General features: G+C 44.2%; 1 protein-coding gene across 1 annotated transcript in view; it reads left to right on the forward strand.

Annotated features, from left to right (window-relative positions):
* Positions 1-20,647, forward strand: part of LOC147020531 (disheveled-associated activator of morphogenesis 2-like) — a 332,638-nt gene that overhangs the window by 7,160 nt on the left and 304,831 nt on the right. The window lies entirely within an intron of this gene.

Raw genomic sequence — 20,647 nt, forward strand, 5'->3', positions numbered from 1 at the left:
ACCATTGAGTGAGTAGGCCGAAAATGATACATAGCACGATATCTCAAGTTATGGTCGGATTATGACAAATCTTGGTGGATGAGTTGGGTTGGTGACAAGAACAAGCAGATTCGATTTTGGTTAAGATCCGGATGCAGATCCGACCTTTCAGTGGGGTCCAAAACATAAACCGTTCATCCTGGCAGAGGGATGCGCTCTGCTGAGTGCCATTCTAGTTACATACTGTTTGAACATGAGTACATCTATTAATTACTTACCAGCAGAGTACCCACCCTCTGGGTGATTAGAGTTTGTGCATTACTTGCTGAAAAAAGTATAGTCTGTGTTTTGCAAGAAGACTGTAGATGTTTGTGTGGTGTGCATCTCAAAGGATCTAGATGGTCTAAATGGGCTAAAGGTCTAAGGGGTACATTACAATCATAGTAAAGGTCGAAGGAGTCGAAAGGGTCTAATCTCAAGGATGTAAATGTCTAAAGGGTCAAAGGGATCTAAAGGTCTTAAGCTCTTTGTGGTCAAAGATCCAAGCAGTCTAAAGGGGTCTCATGATGTCTAACATGTTTAAAGGGTCTGAAGGGTGTAAGGGGTCTAAAGGATGTTGAGGTCTAAGGGGTTTAATGGGGGGTCAAGGGACTTAAAGGGTGTGAAGGTCTGAAGGGTCTATGGGTCTAAAGGGGTATAAAGAGTTGAAAGGGTCTTGGAGATAAAAGGGATATTAGGGTTCTAACAGGGTCTATAGGGTCTTAGAGTTCTATGTGATCTAATAGGTTCTCTGAGGTTTTAGGGTTCTAAAGGGTCTACCAGAGTCTAAAGGTTCTAAAAGGTCTCATGGGGTTATGAGCTCTTTGGGGTCTATAGGTTCTAACGGGGTTTATCAAGTCTACATGGTCTCGAGGGTCTTTTGAGTCTTAAGCGTCTTAATGGTCTTAAGGATCTCGGGGTTCTGAAGATATTTAGACCCCTAAAGAGATTTTAGATAATTTTCGGCCTTTTAAGACACTTAATACCTCCTTTGACCCCTTGAGCCTTTTGACCCTTTAGACCACATTGAGACCCTATAGACCCCTTGAGCCTTTAACCTTTTACTCGATTAGACCCTCTTAAGACATTTTAGACTCATTGGACCATTTAGACCCCTTCAGAACTTCACTACGATTGGAAAATACCCTTTAGGTCTTTAGACCCCTTTCTACATATCGTTACCCTCATAACAAAAGTGCCTGTCATTTTTTTCAGTTTTGAGAAAAACACAAAAAACTGCAGCAATTCTTCATCAACAAATATTTATTCACTATTTCTTGTGCACAAAGTTGTTAATGGAAGCTAAATGAAACACAAATCTTGTTACTCGTTCTTATGATTATGTCATGGCTATAGATGACTTTGGCAGAAAATTTCAAAAACTGGAAAAAATGACAGGAAATTTTGTTATGAGGGTGACGATATTAAACCCCTTAAGACCCTTTTAGAGTTTTATAGACCCTTTGGACCACTTAGATCATTTAGACCTTTGCATCCTTTACACCCCTTAGACACTATAGACACTTTAGACCAGTAGACCCATTAAACAAACACCACACAAACACATATAGTCTTCTTGTAATACACAGAATATATATTTTTCAGCAAGGAATGTGCAATCTCTGTGCTGTATCATGTGATATGACTGAAATTTCACGTGTCACGCAGTGACTTTCAAACAGATGGATATGAATTTGGGCAAAGGATTGGCTGAACAGAGCAGAAATTGGATATGCAAGAGCAGCAGAGCAGGTTTTTCTTAAGAAATAAGAGAAATTAAATAATTCTCGTATCCAGATCTGGATGCGGATCTTCACCAAAATCGAATCAATTTGTCGTGGTCAGACACCCAACCTTTCCACCAAGTTTCATCCATATCCGTCCACAACTTTCACAATCCGTATTCAATAACTTGCACTTGCATTCAACTCCACTTGCATTCAATAAACGCATGATTCAGATTTTCGATACGCATACAAAAGGGGAATGAATTAGACACAGAGGGGTTAAACTTCTGCAGTAAAACCTATGTGGCCAGGGCCTGATGGACCAGCTCCAATTTAAGTCTCCCATGCGACCAGTGGTTGGAGATCTATACATCACCCTCAAATTGGGAGTAAGGAAAGCTCCTGCAGGTAAAGCCTCTTTCGAATGGTTTCTTAACGGTGCCGTACAACCAGGGCCGGATTTACCATGTGGGGCGGCCGTGGGCACAATGATTGTGGGGGCCCCCAAAGTTGGAGATTAATTAACAACTTAAATTATAACTGCTTTTTAATCAACAACTGAACTTGTATCTATAGATTTGGTAGATCCTGATCAGGAATGATTTGGCATATATGTTCACAAATTACAATTAAATCTGACAATATTGTTGTGGTTACCAGATTCGCAAACCACCATTCAGGTCCCTTAGGTGAGGTATCTCGGTAAGTGCATGTGTAGTTAGGCCCAAACCCGTTGTCTAGTGGGAATACATGTCATTTATACGTGCTGCGACTCTTCAGGATAGCCGTTTTTCTTTTACTATCTTTATTTTGGACCAATCGCCACCATCACAACCACAACAACAACCACCAACCACAACGCCGCTTCACCACAACCGCCATGACCTTTACCGTCGCAACTCGCCACCATCGCATCACCGTCATCTCGCGCCACTCATGGGCACCGATGCTGGACTCGTGTAGGGCGCACGTTGAACAGCGTGTACAAAATCACGGATTTTCTGCTTCAAAAACGGATCCAAAACGACACACGCCCACTTTTTGCCGTCCAATCGGTGAGCGAGGGGCGAATTGGCCCCGCCCCCAGGGCGATCGATATATGCAAATTTGTGGATCAAAAAGCCTTCACGCCCACTTTTTCTCGGGCCAATGGGGAGCGAGGTGAAAGGTCAAAGGGAGGGGGTCAAAGGCGAAGTTACGGGGGGGATAAAAGGACGGTGTTCGTCAGTCAAAGGAGTCGTAAAAGTCGGAGCGAAAGAGTCAGCAGAACGGAGGCGAAGGAGTCGGAACGAGGCGAAGGAGTCGGAACAGAGAGTCAAGACTTCGCGGGCGGTGGAGCTGCTCGTCGTGTGCGTTGGAGTCGGAACGGAGGGGACGAGCTGTGGAGAGGCGGCGAGTCGGACGAAGGGTGCTCGCGTCGTGCAAGGAGCTGCGCGCCCGAGGGAGGCCGGCAGCGCGACCTGGCCGAGGTGGAGACGCTCGTCGCACATAATAAAGATCCTCTATACCCCGAGCATCAGCAACCCCCCTCCTGTTTCCCCCGCGCTGAGATAGTGCGACCAAGGGGGCCCCGTTCCCACCCCCTGCCAGGCACTGTCCACGAGGCCCGCGGGTTGCGGGGCCATCGCCGCTCCGCGTCTCATCACCAGACGGGTAGGCCCGACCAGGTCTCGGCCCCAGGCCTACCTCATTCTTGAGGGTATTTCTTTTCCTTGGTTTTGGGTATGTGTTGTCGGCGCCGTCTGTGAAGTAGAATTGTATAAGTGTTGCCGTGTGCTCGGTAGTCGGAATTAGCTCTGCACTGTGTTTTCACTTTTATGTTTGCTTTTTGTGTAAATGGAATTGTGTTTTCTTTTTTGTGTGCATTTGGTGGAATTGTATTTGTGTGCTTCCCGTGTGCCGAGAATAAATGTGCTTTATTGTTGAACTGTTCTCCCGCTTCGCTTCGTCTTTTCCCCCATTGAATCCCCATCTTGCTTCACGTAAAGGGTTGGTAGTGGGCTGAGTACGCCCGATAATTAATCGAACCGTCGAGGTCGACGATAACACCGCTCGGTTATTCTGATAGTACGGAACGGGTCGCTTAAGTGGCCCGTGTCCGAAGTCGACCTGCGGCGAGGTGCGATCGCCCGGTCTACCCTCCGCGTGGGTACTTAGGTAGTTCGAATTTGGCGAGCAACCCTATCCCACGCGGGGGCTGATTGGCTCGATCGCGGTGAGACCGAAAGGTCCACCCGTGACTGGTTCCCGGCGTTAGTCCGAGAGGGTCACGACTGGATTGTCCGTCCGGTGGGCGACGTGCCGCGATTCGAGTTACGTGGCCGTCGCACGCCGGCGGGCGCGAAGACCGCAACAATATGAAAAGATGGATGGATTTTTATGGATATGGCTGGTGACTTATCTATGAGTTAATGACTTATCTATGAGCTCATTCTAAAATGAAATCACAAAAATGCTGTTGCTACAAGAGTAAGAGATAGAGATGGACAAATATAAGAAAATAACAAATGACGCGCTGTCATTAATCATACTACGAACTTCGACTAAAAATCTTCTAACTTCTAAAAATCATCTGGGCAAGAGAAATCCGGAATGGTGATTAATAGCCGACTTCCAGCGACTGTAAATATACGGCAGTGTCATCCACATCAATGAACATACACACGGTGCCTTAATCAATGGACAAACTTCCTGCGCGACTTCGCCGCAGCGAACTCGGATATGATACTGTCAACCTGCATGGAATTGAGCACATCGGATTCGGTTGGAATGGTGGTCAGATTGACCAGTCTCTGCTGCTCCATCATGGAGTGAAGATGGTTCTTGATAAGCTTGAGTTTCGAAAACGAGCGCGAGCCGGAGCAGTTCGACACCATCAGTGAGAGGTAAATCCGAAGCAGCACTTCCACGTTTGGGAATGTATCGGTGAGTTTTCGCTCGATGACAAAACTGTACATCTTGAGTTCAGTACGGCCCAAGTCTGGGTCTGACTCCATAATGGCTTGGAACTGAATCATTTTGTCTGTGAGGTCAGGTGATAGATCTTCCCAATACAGCTCGACGAGCTTCGAGCATGACTCTCGAATCTGCTCCACTTCGAGTTGAACAAGAGCACGCAGGAACAGTGTGACCACTCTTTGGCTTTTTTTCACAAGATCTTGGCTATTCGTTGTTCACCTTGGCATCTTGGTTTTCGATAGGTTTTCTTGGCGTATAGGTTTTCTATTATCATTGCTTTTCCGAAACCTTGTGAATTCTTGGCTTTTTTCATTGGCTCACCTTGGCATTTATGAAAATGAGGAGTGGTCACACTGCGCAGGAATCCAAATCTGTCGCTCATCTCGCTGTAAGCGTTTGTACGCTTTTCCAACTGCGACAGCAGTACGTCGATCACTGCAACGTATCCACTGATGCGAAAGGACTCATTGGCGTTGAGTTCTACTTCTGGAGTGTGTCCATAGTCCAAGGGAGCGAGGCAGACATTACGCTTTCGTCTTCGCGATCCGCGAGCGAATTCCTCCGTACCTGAGCGCTCCACTCCGTCAACAACGAATGTATCAAACTGATTGCGTAATGACTGCACGAAGCTCGCCAGTGACTTGAGGAGCTGCACGGCTGTGTTGAGATCGGTAGCTTGCGACTGAAGGGTTTTACTCGGACGATCAAATCTACCAAGGACAGTAGACCAGAAACCAACATGGAACCCTATCTCAAGTGTGCACATCATTCGGCGGTGTCTCGGCAGTGTTTCTTGTTTCACGATTCAGTTGTTCATCGTTTGTGATTTCATCGAGGACATCCATGATTTCGCTGTAACCGTCTACAAGAGCTCGGGTTGCATCAGAATGAGTCGACCAGCGAGTGTCGCTGAGGCGGTTTGGTACTTGCAGACCTTTGGCTTTCAGGGCGTCAAATAATATGGCGTAGCACGACGTGGAAGCTGTAAAAAATACATACACTTGTTCCATGAATTCAAAGAATGCTGCTGCAGGTCTACAGCATCCCATGACCGACTGACCGACTAAGTTCAGTGAGTGCGTCATGCATGGCACAAATATTGCGAGAGGGTTCTCCTGTTGGATTATTCCCTGCTTCCCGTTGTATAGGCCACTCATATTAGATGCGTTATCGTAAGACTGTCCTCGGCAGTTAGCGATGTCTAATCTAGTGGCTTTCAAAAACTCCAGTAATGTCGTCACTTGCTGGAGTCCAGTGTGTCCTGTATTGCTCAGAAAGGTGATGAAACGCTCCACTGGAGCCTCGTTCTTGATGTATCGTAGAATAACTGTGAGCTGGTCGATGTGGCTTATGTCACGAGTAGAATCGGCTGACACAGAGAAGAATTTTGCCTCTTTCACACGAGCGACGATGTTATCCAGAACAGATTTTTCGATGATGGAGATTAACTCTTCACATGTCGTAGATGATAAGTAGTTGGTGTGACCACTACCTTGAATGGCATATTTCTGAATGTGCTGCGCCAAAAATGGATCGTATTCCGCAAGTAATTCCATTAAACCAAGGTAGTTAGCGTTTGTCCGTGACCCAACAATTTCATCCGATCCACGGAACGCTAGACCACGCTCAGCGAGAAAGGATATCATGCTCACACTTCGTTTCAGCACCTCCCTCCAATAGGATGCAATGTCACTCACCTGTTTGACGAGTTCAGTGTCCACACGACCTGCGGATGTTGCTCTGTCTGACAAGCGGATGATATTCGCACAATGCACAAGTGAACGCTCATGCACCTCGATAGAACGACTGGCATGCTTCCAGTCGTTGAATCCTTCCCTGCCAAGGGCAGTCGCGCCTCCAAAGAGCTTGCAAGCGATGGAGTACAGTTTGCTGGTTGATGTGGAGAAGCAAAGCCAGGACCTTTTCATGGACTGTCCGTTTTGTAGTCTAGGGTAAAAAAGATTCTTGGAGCAGCAGCGTTTCCTACCTTCAACGAACTGTATGGGTGAATCAAAGGAGCCAGTCAAATTCTGCAGGGGCTCCAAATCTCGTGATGCCCAGCAGTCGATCATCTCTGACGACGGTCGCTCACAAGGCCAACATCCAATGTCATTGGCAAAGCCAGGTCCACGATCAGTCAGTATATCTCGCGCTTCTTCATCTGATGCATGTTTTTCATCGGTAGAACCTTCCGAGATGTTGGGTGAATCTTGACGCAGGGTTTGCGTTGCCAAATCCACTTGTTCTGTCTCTGTTGGTGTTCCAGCCTCTATCATGGACGAATCGCCTGTTTGTGCTGGTGTGAAAAACTCTGAGATTTTCCGGATCTTGTCGACGATGGCCTTGTGTCTTTCATCTTTTTCCTTGGAACGTTTCCGCTTTTGAGCACCACTGTCATATTTCCGTGGAGCTCTGGATTTGTGCCTGTCGTCACTGAAGCCGCTCATTGTGGTTTCTGCAGCTGGTAGGTAATGAGTAACCGAGATATCGTCAGAGTGCACTTGGGACGTACCAGAATCACGAACAACAAGTATGTTTCACACACCTGGAACATAGAAAGTCACACCGTGTTACTGTGCTGTGCGCGCCAGTAAGCAGGGTACTGACGGCGTTCCCTGCCAGCCGCAGTTTCAGTGTGTACAATACTACCCCTGCCGGCCGTGTGCTGTGCTGGCCTGACCTAGTTTTACCACGTCGACTTTCACCTTTTCACCTCTCCTCTGGCTGGACCTCTGTATTTCGTCTGTGCTTGCTGGGCTCTGGCGGGCAGTGCTGTTGTTAGTTGGCCATGCTCAACCATCCGAAGCATCGATGATCGATCCAAAAAAAGAATCCGAATGTGGGCCCCCAATGCCGATCCTTTCCCCAGGAGTTTTTTACCACGTTGGATCCGTTCTGTGGACCGTGGAAGAAACGGCTTGAAAAAGCCAAAGCTTGAAAATGACCCTCACAATGACGGACAATTTTGAAAAGATATCCTTACAAAGAGTTTACAATCTTCATTCACCGACAATAAAACTTTAGAAGCACATTTTCAAGGGATTTTCTAAATGTCATTGAAATTGTGGGGGGCCTCTAAATGTGGGGGGCCCCGGGGCCATGGCCCCACCTGGCCACCCCTAAATCCGGTACTATGTACAACCCGGTAAACACACTTCTCGACAAATTCCATATATTGTTTTTTTACCCATGACATGGAACACACCAGACTCGTCACTGTTTGAAGAGAACACGTCATGGTGTTTTTGGGCAGTGATTGAAAGTTCAGGAAAGTTTAGGTGAAAATCCACTTCTTCACTCACCCCATTCCACCCCATATTTAAATGTAGAAAAGTCTGGGTTACTATCCTCATGACCTCACCCACTACTCTCATTGAATGCAATCCATTTTTTTTAGAAATCGAGTCAGCAGGCAACCATCGCTTCAAGGAAGGCTCCATAAGATCTCGCACTTTTCTATTCCACTATTTGTAAAGTACTTCATGAAGGATCGGCTCATAGATATTCCAGCAAATAATGAGTTTTGGAATAGTGGCTCATGCACAAATTTCCTGGCATCATCGGAGATCTCCAGCCACTGCACTCCAAGAGCTTGCCAAGCATTCAGAAGAGATTGATGAAACTCAGGGAGCCGAGCTCTATCAACCTGCTTTAGGTCCATGAGGAAGAGTTCCCGGTCAGAGTCCAATCCGCCTGTTTGTCGAAGCAAGGTATTGGTGAGAGGACGCCAGGACACTACTTCACAATATAGTAGACGTTTTATTGTCATGAGTGGAAAGGCCATTATTCAACGAGGGATGTGCACCAAGTTTTAGCTACCTGAAATTCGTAGCCTGCACAATACATCTGGCTTGAGCCAGTAATGGCCTCCACAGAAAAAATCAATCAGACCCATCTGAATGTTTGTGATCACAGCTTGAGGAGGCTGGAGTGCAATGACTTTGTGCCATATGGTTGAAAGTATCAGGTTATTTATGATTGTTACCCGTGCCTTAAGTGACAAGAACTGGAGCATTCCTTTCCACCTTGATAGTTTCTGCTTAATGTTATCTCGGAACCCATCCCAATTCCTTTTCATATAGCTCGTAGTTCCCAAATGGATTCCTAAGTATTTAAACCCATCCGTTTTCCATAACATTCCTCCTGGAAGAGTTGAGAGAAGTGCACATGAAGAGTGTGATGAGAGTGTATTTGGGTATAGCCAAAGAGCAACACTTTTGTTCTAATTAACTCTAGCTGTTGAGGCCAGTTCATATTTGGCAAGACAACGGGATAGCTCCCTGACATCTTTTTGGTTTTTGACCGCAACACAAAGGTCATCTGCATAAGCTGAAGTAACAATGTTCGGACTGTTTGACGAAGGAGAGCCAGCTGGGTTCAACGGAAAGTGTGTACAACATGCCTGACAGTGGACAACTCTGACGGATACCACGCTGAAAAGGAAAAGGATGACACAAACTATTATTTACTTTTAGCAGGAATGATACATTTCTGTATAAAAGTCTCATGCAAGATATGAATGTTTCCCCAAAACCTGCTCTAGTAAGAACTGCAAATAAGAATGAATGATCCACACTGTCAAAAGCTTTTTCCTGATCCAGGAGAAATAACCCAAAACCATGAGGCACGGTTTGGCCGATGGCAATTAAATCTCTAACCAAAAATATACTGTCATAGTTGGATCGTTCAGGTATGAAATACGTTTGGTCATTTCCAATCAGGAGAGAAATGATATTTTAAAGATGCATTTCAAGCACTTTTGACACAATCTTATAACACTGAACAACAAAAATTTTTTACTGGAGATGTGTAAAGTGATTTAGACTAATTTGGGTACGCTGATTTCAAAAATCATAACCGTTTTGCTGTATCACGTCAGGATTTTCAGTAACAGAAATATTCCCATTGCCTAGAAGTCAGGATTTCAATGAAATTTACAAAAATTCATTTATTCATTTATTTCATCATGAATGCTTCAAAATTATAGAAATTACAGAAAAACTCCACTAGAATGTAATTAAAAATGCTTTAGGCATTTGGCTTTGCGTTTGTGCTGCTCTGTGTCAGTTTCACGATGCAGGAACCAGCAGAAATCGCCCATCATGTTCGGGTTGTGCCGCCCTTGGTAACGCGTCTCCATGAGTGAAATCTCTTGGTGGAATCGCTCGCCGTGCTCGTCCGAGACTGCTCCCAAGTTGTCAGGGAAGAAGTTCAGGTGCTGGTGTAGGAAATGGATTTTCAGGGACATCCTGGAGCCAAGTTTCCTGAAGGACTCCAGCAGCTGCTGCACTATTTCTTCATAGTAGTCCGCGCGCTCGTTCCCCAAGAAGTTGTCCGTCACAGCTTTGAAGCTCCTCCACGCTGCCAGCTCTTTGGGGTTTAGAGTTGTCGGAAAAGTTTCGTCCTTCATAATCTGTCGGATTTGCGGTCCAACAAAGACACCAGCCTTGATCTTGGCCTCCGACAAGGTGTTGCCAAACTTTTCCTTGAGGTATAAAACCCACGCCCATTCAGATCCATTGCCCGTACAAAACTTTTCATCAAGCCGAGCTTTATGTGGAGTGGTGGAAGGAAAACCTTGGCTGGGTCGACAAGGGCGACATGCTTCACGTTGTGTCGACCAGGTACATGCTCTTTTCGCTCTTCCCAATCTTTCTTCGTCCAGTGATTCTTGTCGTCTCTGCTATCCCAGAGACAAAGGAAGCACATGTATTTCGTGTAGCCTGACTGCAGCCCTAACAACAGCGCCACCACTTTCAAGTCTCCGCAGATGTGTCAGTTGAAGTCATTGTACTTGATGGAATCAAGCAACTGCCGCATAGTCTCATAGGTCTCTGTCATGCCGAACGCGTGAGCCAGTGGGACTGATGGTTTCTCGTTGCCATTGTGGAGCAAAACAGCCTTCAAGCTGTTCTTCCCCGAGTCGATGAAGAGGCGCCAGTCTGCAGGATCGTGATCACACCCAAGTTCTTTCAACAGACCGTTGATGTCACTGCAGAATGTCATCGTGTCTTCCATCTCAAAGAACTCAGCCATGTCTCTGTGACGTGCTCTGAACAAGGATATCTTGGTGTTAGGTTCAAGTAGATTCCACTGCTGCAGCCTTGATCCAAGCAGCTCTGCCTTCGCCTTTGACAGCGAGAGATCTCTTACAAGATCATTTAAGTCTCCCTGGTTCAGAAGGTGTGATTCTTGAGTGTCGGGTTCAAAAGGTTCATCATCACCATCCTCTTCACCACTGCTTACAGCTATGTTCTGATCAGCTGGAGGTGTTGGAACGGGGTTCTCGTCATCATGAGGCACAGGTTTACGAGCAGAGACGCAGTCAGCGTACTTGATGTGACCTTTATTCTTCTTGTTGAAGCCGGCGATGCTTGTGCAGCAGAAATAACAATCATCATGATGATTCTGCGGCTCACGCCATATCATGGGCAGCGCAAATGGCATGCTGTCGCGCTTGCCCACCAACCACTGAGTCAAGGTTGTGTGACAGCTTGTGCAGCAGATGTGTGGTGCCCAGCTCTGTTCTTGGTCCCCCACCTTACACCTGAAGTAGTGAAAGTAGGCGGCCTTCATTTTCACTGCTGTAGATATACTTCGCTGTTGATCTTTTTTGGTATACCGACCACAGACATAACAGAAGTTGTCAGGATGATTGGTACAGGAACGCCTACTCATCTTTATCTGAAAGAAAGAAATATAACACAAGTTAACAACAATTGTACGAAATAGACATGTTAAAGACATATGTAAATTTCATTGAAATCCTGACTTCTAGGCAATGGGAATATTTCTGTTCCTGAAAATCCTGACGTGATACAGCAAAACGGTTATGATTTTTGAAATCAGCGTACCCAAATTAGTCTTAATCACTTTACACATCTCCAGTAAAAAAAAAAATTTGAAATTTGTTGTTCAGTGTAATCAGTGTTTAGCAGTGACACAGGCCGCCAGTTCCTAATCTGCTGCAAATCCCCTTTCTTTGGGAGGAGACACAAAACCGCTCTCCTGCAGCTCAGGGGCAATTCACCCTGATCTAGGCTTTCAAGCAGGGTCTCCATTAGAGCAGGGCCCATAATGTTCCAAACAGCTTTGTAAAATTCAGGGGAAGTCCGTCAAGTCCGGGGGCTTTGCCGTCCTCAAGCAGTTTTGATGCCGCAGTGAGCTCAAAAGAAATGTCACATTCGAGTTGCTGTTGCTGTTCTTGAGAAAGGGATGGGAGAAGTTCAACCACCTCATTTATAATCGTTTTGTCCACAGTTCTCGGTGTAAACAGATTTGAGTAGAAATCCTGTATTGAGTGTTTAATGTCACTCTGGCAAGTCAGAACACCGTTAGAAGAGTGTAAACTGTGAATCTGCCGAGAGGTCTTGACGGCCTTCTCAAGGTTGAAGAATTCCTTATTTGGAGTCTCCAGTTGAATTCTGCTCATCCAAAGGTGAACCATTGCTCCAGCCACATGCTCCTTGACTAATTCAGCCAGTAGGGTCTCTTTTTTTTTTTCAAGAACTGCTGATCGTGATCACTTCCACTGGATGTTCCAGCTTCTTGTTCATATTTAAGTACATTTTTTTTGAGAGCACTTATCAAACCAGAATCATTACTGGTGGCATGTGAGCAATATTGTTGACAGAAAATCCGAATTTGGGATTTCGTACAGTCCCACCACTGTCGAATATTAGGATAGGAACATTTTGTTTTTCTAACTTTTTCCAGACCAGTCTGAAGGCATTTTTAAACTGTACATCTTGTAATAATCTAACATTGAAAGTCAAGTATGCACTATTACAGCAATGAAAGGGTAACATACATTCCATTATAATCATATGGTGATCAGAAAAGCCAGATGGACATATGCATGTTCTCTGAACCAGATTTACCATTCCCTGGTTTACATACAGTCTGTCCAGTTGGCCCATGGTTATCTGATTCTTTGAACAGCACACCCATATATATTGACGGTTGTTTGGATTTGCAGATGCCAAACATCCCTAAATTTAAATTTTTGTACAAGTTTTGCCAAATACCTTGCACTGGGTGGATGAGTTTCAGGAGTATTCCTGTCCATTCGGGGGTTGAGTGTGCAGTTATAATCTCCCCCCTCCATACAAATTAAACTAGTCAAGTCAACAGTGTTTGAAAAACCTGCTAACTTTGGAAGGAATAGAATCCTTTCAGCACTGTCGCTGGGGCAATACACATTAATAATACAAATTTTTTGATTACTGCTAATCAATTCCACAGCAATTAAGAAGCCCTTACAAACCACCCTACAAGAAATCTCCAAGGGTTGAATTCTAGGGTGCACAATAATTGCCACAGCTGCCTTTGCATCCTCAAAGCCACTGGAGAAAAAAAGGCAACCTTTAAAAATCCTGCGCCACTCGTCCTCACAAGGTTGCAACTTTCTCAAACATCTGCAACACCTCGAGGCGATGCACACAACTGCCGCCTCCATTTATGTTGAGGGATGCTACCTTCATTTACTTAAAAAAAAATACTACTGCTATTACTACTCTTGAAGTTCTTTTCTGACCTGAGTGGCACACTTCCTCAAGCGTTGGAATTGAGGTTCTGAGATCCTGACTCGCTGAGGTTCATGAATCATATTTTTTCGCAGTTTTTAGAAAGGCATGGAGATTCGGGAAAAAATCCCGAATTCTAATATGCCTTTTCCTGAAGGTTTCATTGAAGAATTTAATAATTTCATCTTCTGTAACCATGGTGTCTCGATCATCATCCTCTTGCGCACAACACCCACTGACAGAGTAGAAGAGGTATCATCAAAGTCAGCCTCATCATCTCTGTCATTCTCTTCCTTATCCAAACTTATTTCTAAGGCACAAATCTCCATAGAATTTGAACCATCGATCTCTTCATTTGCATTTAGCTGTCTGCTATCACATGCAGCTTCCTTCTTTCCATCCCTTCCATTTTGTTCCACAAGGGTAGGATTACAGATTTCCTCTGAGGGGCTTTCCAGCTTATCTGCCTTGTCATCACAAACACAAACCTTTGCGCACACCTCAGTGACAAATTCGTTTTTATCACTGCAGAGACCATAAATATCAGAATCCCCATTTGTAGCCTCCTGAGAGGCACGAGTATTCTCAATGTCTACATCACACTCGTACAACTCGGGCAATTCAGCGAGTGGTGCAAATGAATGTCAGAGATATAATCGGTTCCGGTTCAATTTTCGGTCCCGAAGAGGGATTCTCTCTGTGAGATGCATCTTGCAAGCTCGACACATCTGACACAATGAGTATCTTACTTTGTGTTGTCTTTGTCTCATTGATGACAGGACATGAACGTTTTTGCCCTTTTTATGAGATTGTCACGAACCCCTCCATGTCGTCATCAGTACAGTCTTGTACAGTGGAGGTCGAGGGACCAACCACTTATGGTACATTAGAAGGTAGAGAGGAAGGGCCTCCTGTGTGCCGCTCACCAATATGTGGTGGGGAGGGTTCTACCATTTCACACCCCACAGTAAGTTGGGGGGGGGTCTGCTGCTTCCCACTCACGAACAGGTGGTGAAGAGGATTCTCCCCTTTCCCCCACCCCATTATGTGGGGAGGGGGGATCCACAATCTCCTGTCCTTGATTTTCTGATGATCTCATCAAACCGGGACAGGAGTTCTTCACGTGACCGTACGCTCCACAATGATAACATGCCATGACATCCATGGAGGCATACATTCTATACACATGGCCGTTAATTCTTGCATGTAAAACAACATTTAGCTTTTGCTCATTTTCAGGCAATATCATGTACAGCATCCTTTTAAAAGTCATCACGTGTTTAAATTCTCCACTTCCTGAGTGTATCGGCACCATCGTGATTTTTGATACGATCGTACCCAACTTGCTCAATTGAGCACACAAATCATCATTCCGAATGAAAGGTGGAGCGTTAGACACATTAACCTTAACCGCAGGTGTGTCTCATGGGGAAACAATGAGAAACAGGTCAGGGTGTATGAGAAGGCCTTGCTCCACAATGGAGCTTACCATGTGCATCTAGGAAACGAACACAACAACCTTCTTGTTCATACGAGAGGCTGTACGGATGTTATGTGAGCCAATGATTTTACTGATTGCCAGTAGCATGTCCTCAATCTTTACCTCCCTTCGGGGATCGCACATGAGGCCATGCTTACGAGTGAGTGACTCCTACATGCTATGATTCAAACGAACGTTTGCCAAAGCTAAAAGTAATTTTAACAGAAAAAAGAGTTTCAATCAACAGAAGAAACCCACCACAAGCGGCGTTAGCAAGTGGAGGAAAAATAAAAATATTATGGACGAGGTCCAAGAATCATTTAAGGCAGCCAAAAAGCATTGGCTAAAACTAGCAAACATGTCAGATGGAACACAGGCCTCAAAACCGAGGGGTTCTGAAAAGCACTCGAACACCACCTACAGTGTGTGCTCTCTTTCTCTCTCACTCAATTGATAAGACAAACCAAGGAGAAAGGGGTAAAGAGAAATGAAAACCAAAACATTTAGACAATAAGAACAGAGAAAGGAGAAGCAACACAGGCTCCACACGTTCCACCAGAGACTGAGCAACAGCACTCTGTGATTGCACGTGCGTGCCAAGCGAACAACAGCTGTGCAAAGTGGGAGAGAGGATGTGAGAGAGAGGATGTGAGAGAGAGAGAGGATGTGAGAGAGATGATGTGAGAGAGAGGGGATGTGAGAGAGAAAGAGAAAGAGAGAGGATGAGGGGATGTGAAAGAGAGAGAGAGAGAGAGAGAGAGAGAGAGAGAGAGAGAGAGAGAGAGAGAGAGAGAGAGAGAGAGAGAGAGACAGACAGACAGACAGACAGACAGACAGACAGACAGACAGACAGACAGACAGACAGACAGACAGACAGACAGACAGACACAGAGTTTCTGTGGAAGAATTCCCTGGTTGAGTTCATATCAGGGGCGGCAGATATGCAAAACCAGTCCTGAAGTGAGATGGTGGTTTCTAGTCCCTGCCAGTTAGTTTGAGTGAAGCCAGATTCACTTGTGCAGAGGTAGCTTTCTGAATTTTATCCAGAGAGATGTTGACTCTCACAAGCATGTTATCAGACGAACCAATCTGTAAAATTTACTCGTACCTCATTGCTTGACCCCTGCCTTTATGTCTCATAGTTCTCTTTCTGATGATCCTCAGCCACATTTATCCTTTTATCTTTCAGTAGCTGTCATATCTAAGGCCTACCTTAAATCATTCCTCCAAAGGTTATTTTCTTTACTCTTAGCCATTCATAATCTTCGGATTTGGCAACTGAACTTCATTGGACCTTTTAAAACCTTTCACAAAGAAACCGTCACTGATTGGTCTCGGCGATATTCGTCGCCCACCGTTACTTTCGGTTTATTCTCTGTATGAATCAACCCAAAACATTCGACAACATGACACAAGCAACCTGCTAGCCTTCTGAATAAGTCAATCCACAGGATGGCATCAGATCACCATGTTTCCATGAAAGCGATTCAGCACTCAGCTCAAATTGTTGGGAACCTGGGCTTAACTCCCACCTTTTCTATATATTTGTCCATTGCTTATAAATGTCCAGTTATAATTCATGGGACAGTAGACTGAAATCTGACAGTCTTTTTCCTGCATGTGATTCATCTACTAGCTCCACTATGACTTTTAGATCAATGTAGAAAATAAAAAAAATACATAACAGGGTGAAACTGTCAAATAAATGGCACAGAGGTTGTGTACTTTGAGGCGTCTAATCAAAGCAAATCATTGCATCACAAAGTGTTCTGTCCTTTGGATGGGCATTAAACTGGGTGTACTGTCTCCTGACATTTATAGTTGATGGATGTTAAAGATCCCACAGTGACATTCGTGAAGAGTAGTTGAGTTATTACCGGCATCCTGAACAAATTACAAATTCCTGCTCTAACCTATATAAGGGGCACTGCAATAGCCACACAACTGCACCTCAGAGATGATGCAACCAGCAGAACAAATTCACATTTGAATCTTGATGCAATATGGGATTGCACATGCTCAACAGCAACTTGCGCATTGTTATGCTTCCAAAATGTAGTCCAACTGCTCTTCCTCACTTCGTGTTTTCACATTTTATCCCTTCCATGGAATAGTCAGACCGAGTCCATTCTGTATTGCTTTCCCCTCATTATTTTTAATTTTTAACTGGCACTTCATTGCCATCTCATGTTGTCACCCTTCTTGATCGTGACATTTTACACACGCATTGACCTTTTCCTCTGTACACCTGTAACTTTTATATTTACTGTCTTCATCTGTCTATCATTGTGCTGTAGGAGATAGGTCTATCCAAGTCCAATATAGTTAGCCTCTCCCATTCCCGAAGGATGGCAGTAGCCATCTGGCCATTGTAATCAGTCTGGATTGCATTGTGTGAGTCCGCATGAAGATCCACTTTAATATAGACAAGTCTGGAGACGGCGATGGTTTACGAGCAATGTACACGGTTTGCCTTTTTTATTTTTTGACCTTCGAGGGGACGCCACGGGCAAACTGGCGGGAATCGGGAAAAACGTAAATAATGAAAGTTGTAGTACTCAAAGAGCACTACTTGCATACCAACTTTCATTCGAAACAGTTGAAAACCCTAGGAGATTGATGCCCAATTTATTGATTTTTTAGCTCGCCTGTTCAAAGAACAGAGCTGTAGCGATACCCCGGCGTGAGCGTGAGCGTCAGCGTCAGCGTGGGCGTGGGCGTGAAAATGTTAAATTTTTTGTATTACGGAAAAACTCCTTGACGGATTTCGACGAAACTTGGTGGGGGGGGGGGGTAAGGTATGGTCCAAGGATCATGCCATTAGATTTTGGACTTGGTCCCTCCCCCCAAAAAAATAGTTTGAGAATTTTTTTTTTTTGCATTTCTACATGTTTTAAGTGATTTCCAACCCCCCCAAAAAAATTGTTAGAGAAATTTTTTTTTTCGCATTTCTACGTTTTGTGATTTCCAACCCCCACCCACCAAAAATTTTTTTTTTTTTATTTTCAAAATCCTGACGAACCCAATGGAAACTCAGAAAACATTTCTACATGTTTTAAGTGATTTAAGTGATTGGACTCTAAATATATTCTGAGGCACAGACCCCCCCCCCAAAAAAAAATTTAGAGAAAAAATTTTTTTTTTGCATTTCTACATGTTTTAAGTGATTTCCACCCCCCCCCCAAAAAAAATGTTGGAGAAAAGAACTATAACTCTGTCAGTACTGTTGACATTTAATGAATAAGATATAAGGTTCACTTGAGTGACCCAGCAGTATTGCCGGCGGAGGTTTTGCACTCTCCCGAGTGCTCCCCCTCTAGTTTCCTTTCTAATGTTTTTATCTACCACACTATTTTTTATACGCCTGATAAATATATATATATATATATATATATATATATATATATATATATATATATATATATATATATATATATATATATATATATATATATATATATATATATATATATATATATCGGGGCGTATTATGTGATACCGGTCGTCCGTCCGTCTGTTTGTCTGTCCGTTACTGTCTGCACTCTAACTCCAAAAGATTTCAACTTTCACGTTTCATATTTGGTACATAGGTACAGACTGTGGAGACAGTGTGTCGCAACATACGTTCGTCATCTAAAGTGGTTGTCATGGCAACCAGGATGCTGTTTCCTTCCGTTCCTGTCCCCACTCTAACTCCCGAAGTTTTCAACTTTCACGTTTCATATTTGGTACATAGGTACAGACTGTGGAGACGGTGTGTCGCGACATACGTTTGTCATCTAAAGTGGTTGTCATTGCAACCTGGATGCTGTTTTCCATCCGTTCCTGTCCACACTCTAACTCCCAAAGTTTTCAACTTTCACGTTTCATATTTGGTACATAGGTACAGACTGTGGAGACGGTGTGTCATGACATACGTTCGTCATCTAAAGTGGTTGCCATGGCAAGCAGGATGCTCTTTTCCATCCGTTCCTGTCTGCACTCTAACTCCCAAAGTTTTCAACTTTCACGTTTCATATTTGATACATAGGTACAGACTGTGGAGACGGTGTGTCGTGACATACGTTCGTCATCTAAAGTGGTTGCCATGGCAAGCAGGATGCTCTTTTCCATCCGTTCCTGCCCGCACTCTAACTCCCAAAGTTTTCAACTTTCACGTTTCATATTTGGTACATAGGTACAGACTGTGGAGACGGTGTGTCATGACATACGTTCGTCATCTAAAGTGGTTGCCATGGCAACCAGGATGCTGTTTTGCATCCGTTCGTGTCCGCACTCTAACTCCCAACACTACATATTACTTTTTCTTTTAGATGCATTTCTCATGGCAAGGCAAGTACCATAAAATTCGGACCGTTGAGCACATCGTTATATAAGCCGCATCCCCTGAATTTAAAAAAAAAACTGGAATTTAAACACACACAAGCCGCACTGGTTTATAAGCCGCAAATGTTGCACAAAAAAACCAAGCGCAAAAACGTCTGAAAATTAGCCACAAAAAGTGATCAATCTTGCTTTGAGTCTAATCTGAACAGTAGAAACACCCCGACCATGCATTCCATTGGCATTTCCTACCTCTGAAAGCCTTTGTTGACTTTTTGCAGCGAAAAAGTTCGCCCCTTTGTGAGTTTTGAATTCCTCGTGTGGACCTCTTGTTTCTTCATACCGTACTCTTACCAAATCAATATCTCTCTAAATATATTCTGAGGTCGCAAACTCATCACTGAAGAAAGCAGGGAAACACACAAACAGCCGCGGCGATCAGGGAAGACACTTGGAGTGTGGATTGAACTTTTTCGAGCTCAGCTGTAGTTTACCTCGCTCATTCTACGTTTTTCAAGTTTCGGTTAACAATGCAAGGTAATAAACGTAAATATAAATACCATATAGATAAATAACGACGTCGATCCAAGTAAGAAGAATAACCTCTCTGCGATGAGTCAGGAAAATTAATTGACTTTCTGCAGGAAGAGGACTTTTACAGTGAGTTTTTAATTCACGAAGAGTCAAAACCAGTTTTGAAACCTCATGTGAATCTAAACATAGACTGGAGACTGACGACAACAAGTTGATTTGGCCTGAACGCGTCATCGGGAAAACCCGAAACATCAGAAGATTTTGTCATGTTCATGTTTTCATTTTTTTTTTTTCCTTTCTGTTTTTATCTACCACACTATTTTTTACTGATTACAATATACAAATACATATATTGCTTTAAAATTATTTGGATCAGACTTCACTGCAATGCTTTAAAAATATATTATTGGACTAGTCTTTTAAAAACGATAAATGTATAAACAGGCGAGCATTAGGTGGCTTTGACACCAACTCTGGTTTGACATTTTCTAAGTTTGTGTCCTTGTGACCTTGACCTTGGGACAAAAATGAAAAATCGAGCTCTGTGGGGCTATGCAGGTGCCATTGGGCTAACTAAATCCCGAAAACCCTGCCAGATTCGACAAACCCCCTCGGAGAAGATGTAACTTGAAACCGGCTACCCCCTAAAAACACATGTTTTTTGGGCGTGGCTCCGCCCATAATGGGCGCAGCACGCCCATTCCCCTGAAAACACAACTAGATCATGATACAAACCTCTCACCCTAATTTTATCAAGATCGGATCAAAACCCACGGAGCTATGCTCGGGACAGACAGACAGACAGACACACACCCATAACGAATATAGTGGTCACTGACTCGTGAACCAATTGTTCATTCTCAGATCTATCATAAGCTATATATCCTAGTAAGGCTGTCCATTCTTATTCTTATTTTGTATGCAGCGCAAGGATGTGGGGCAGCATCATTGGCCGAGGGCATGGTTGTGCCGCTGATGCAATTCCCTTGTAGATTCGGGTCGGAATTTGGAATTTGGCCATGGTGCTGGCAATAGCTCGTTGACTCTTCGCAAAGGACACCATGTGATCTTTAACATCCACC

This window comes from Eptatretus burgeri, chromosome 9 (genome assembly GCF_056783735.1).
Source record: "Eptatretus burgeri isolate ZD-2024b chromosome 9, Ebu_testis_v1, whole genome shotgun sequence".
NCBI lineage: Eukaryota > Metazoa > Chordata > Myxini > Myxiniformes > Myxinidae > Eptatretus > Eptatretus burgeri.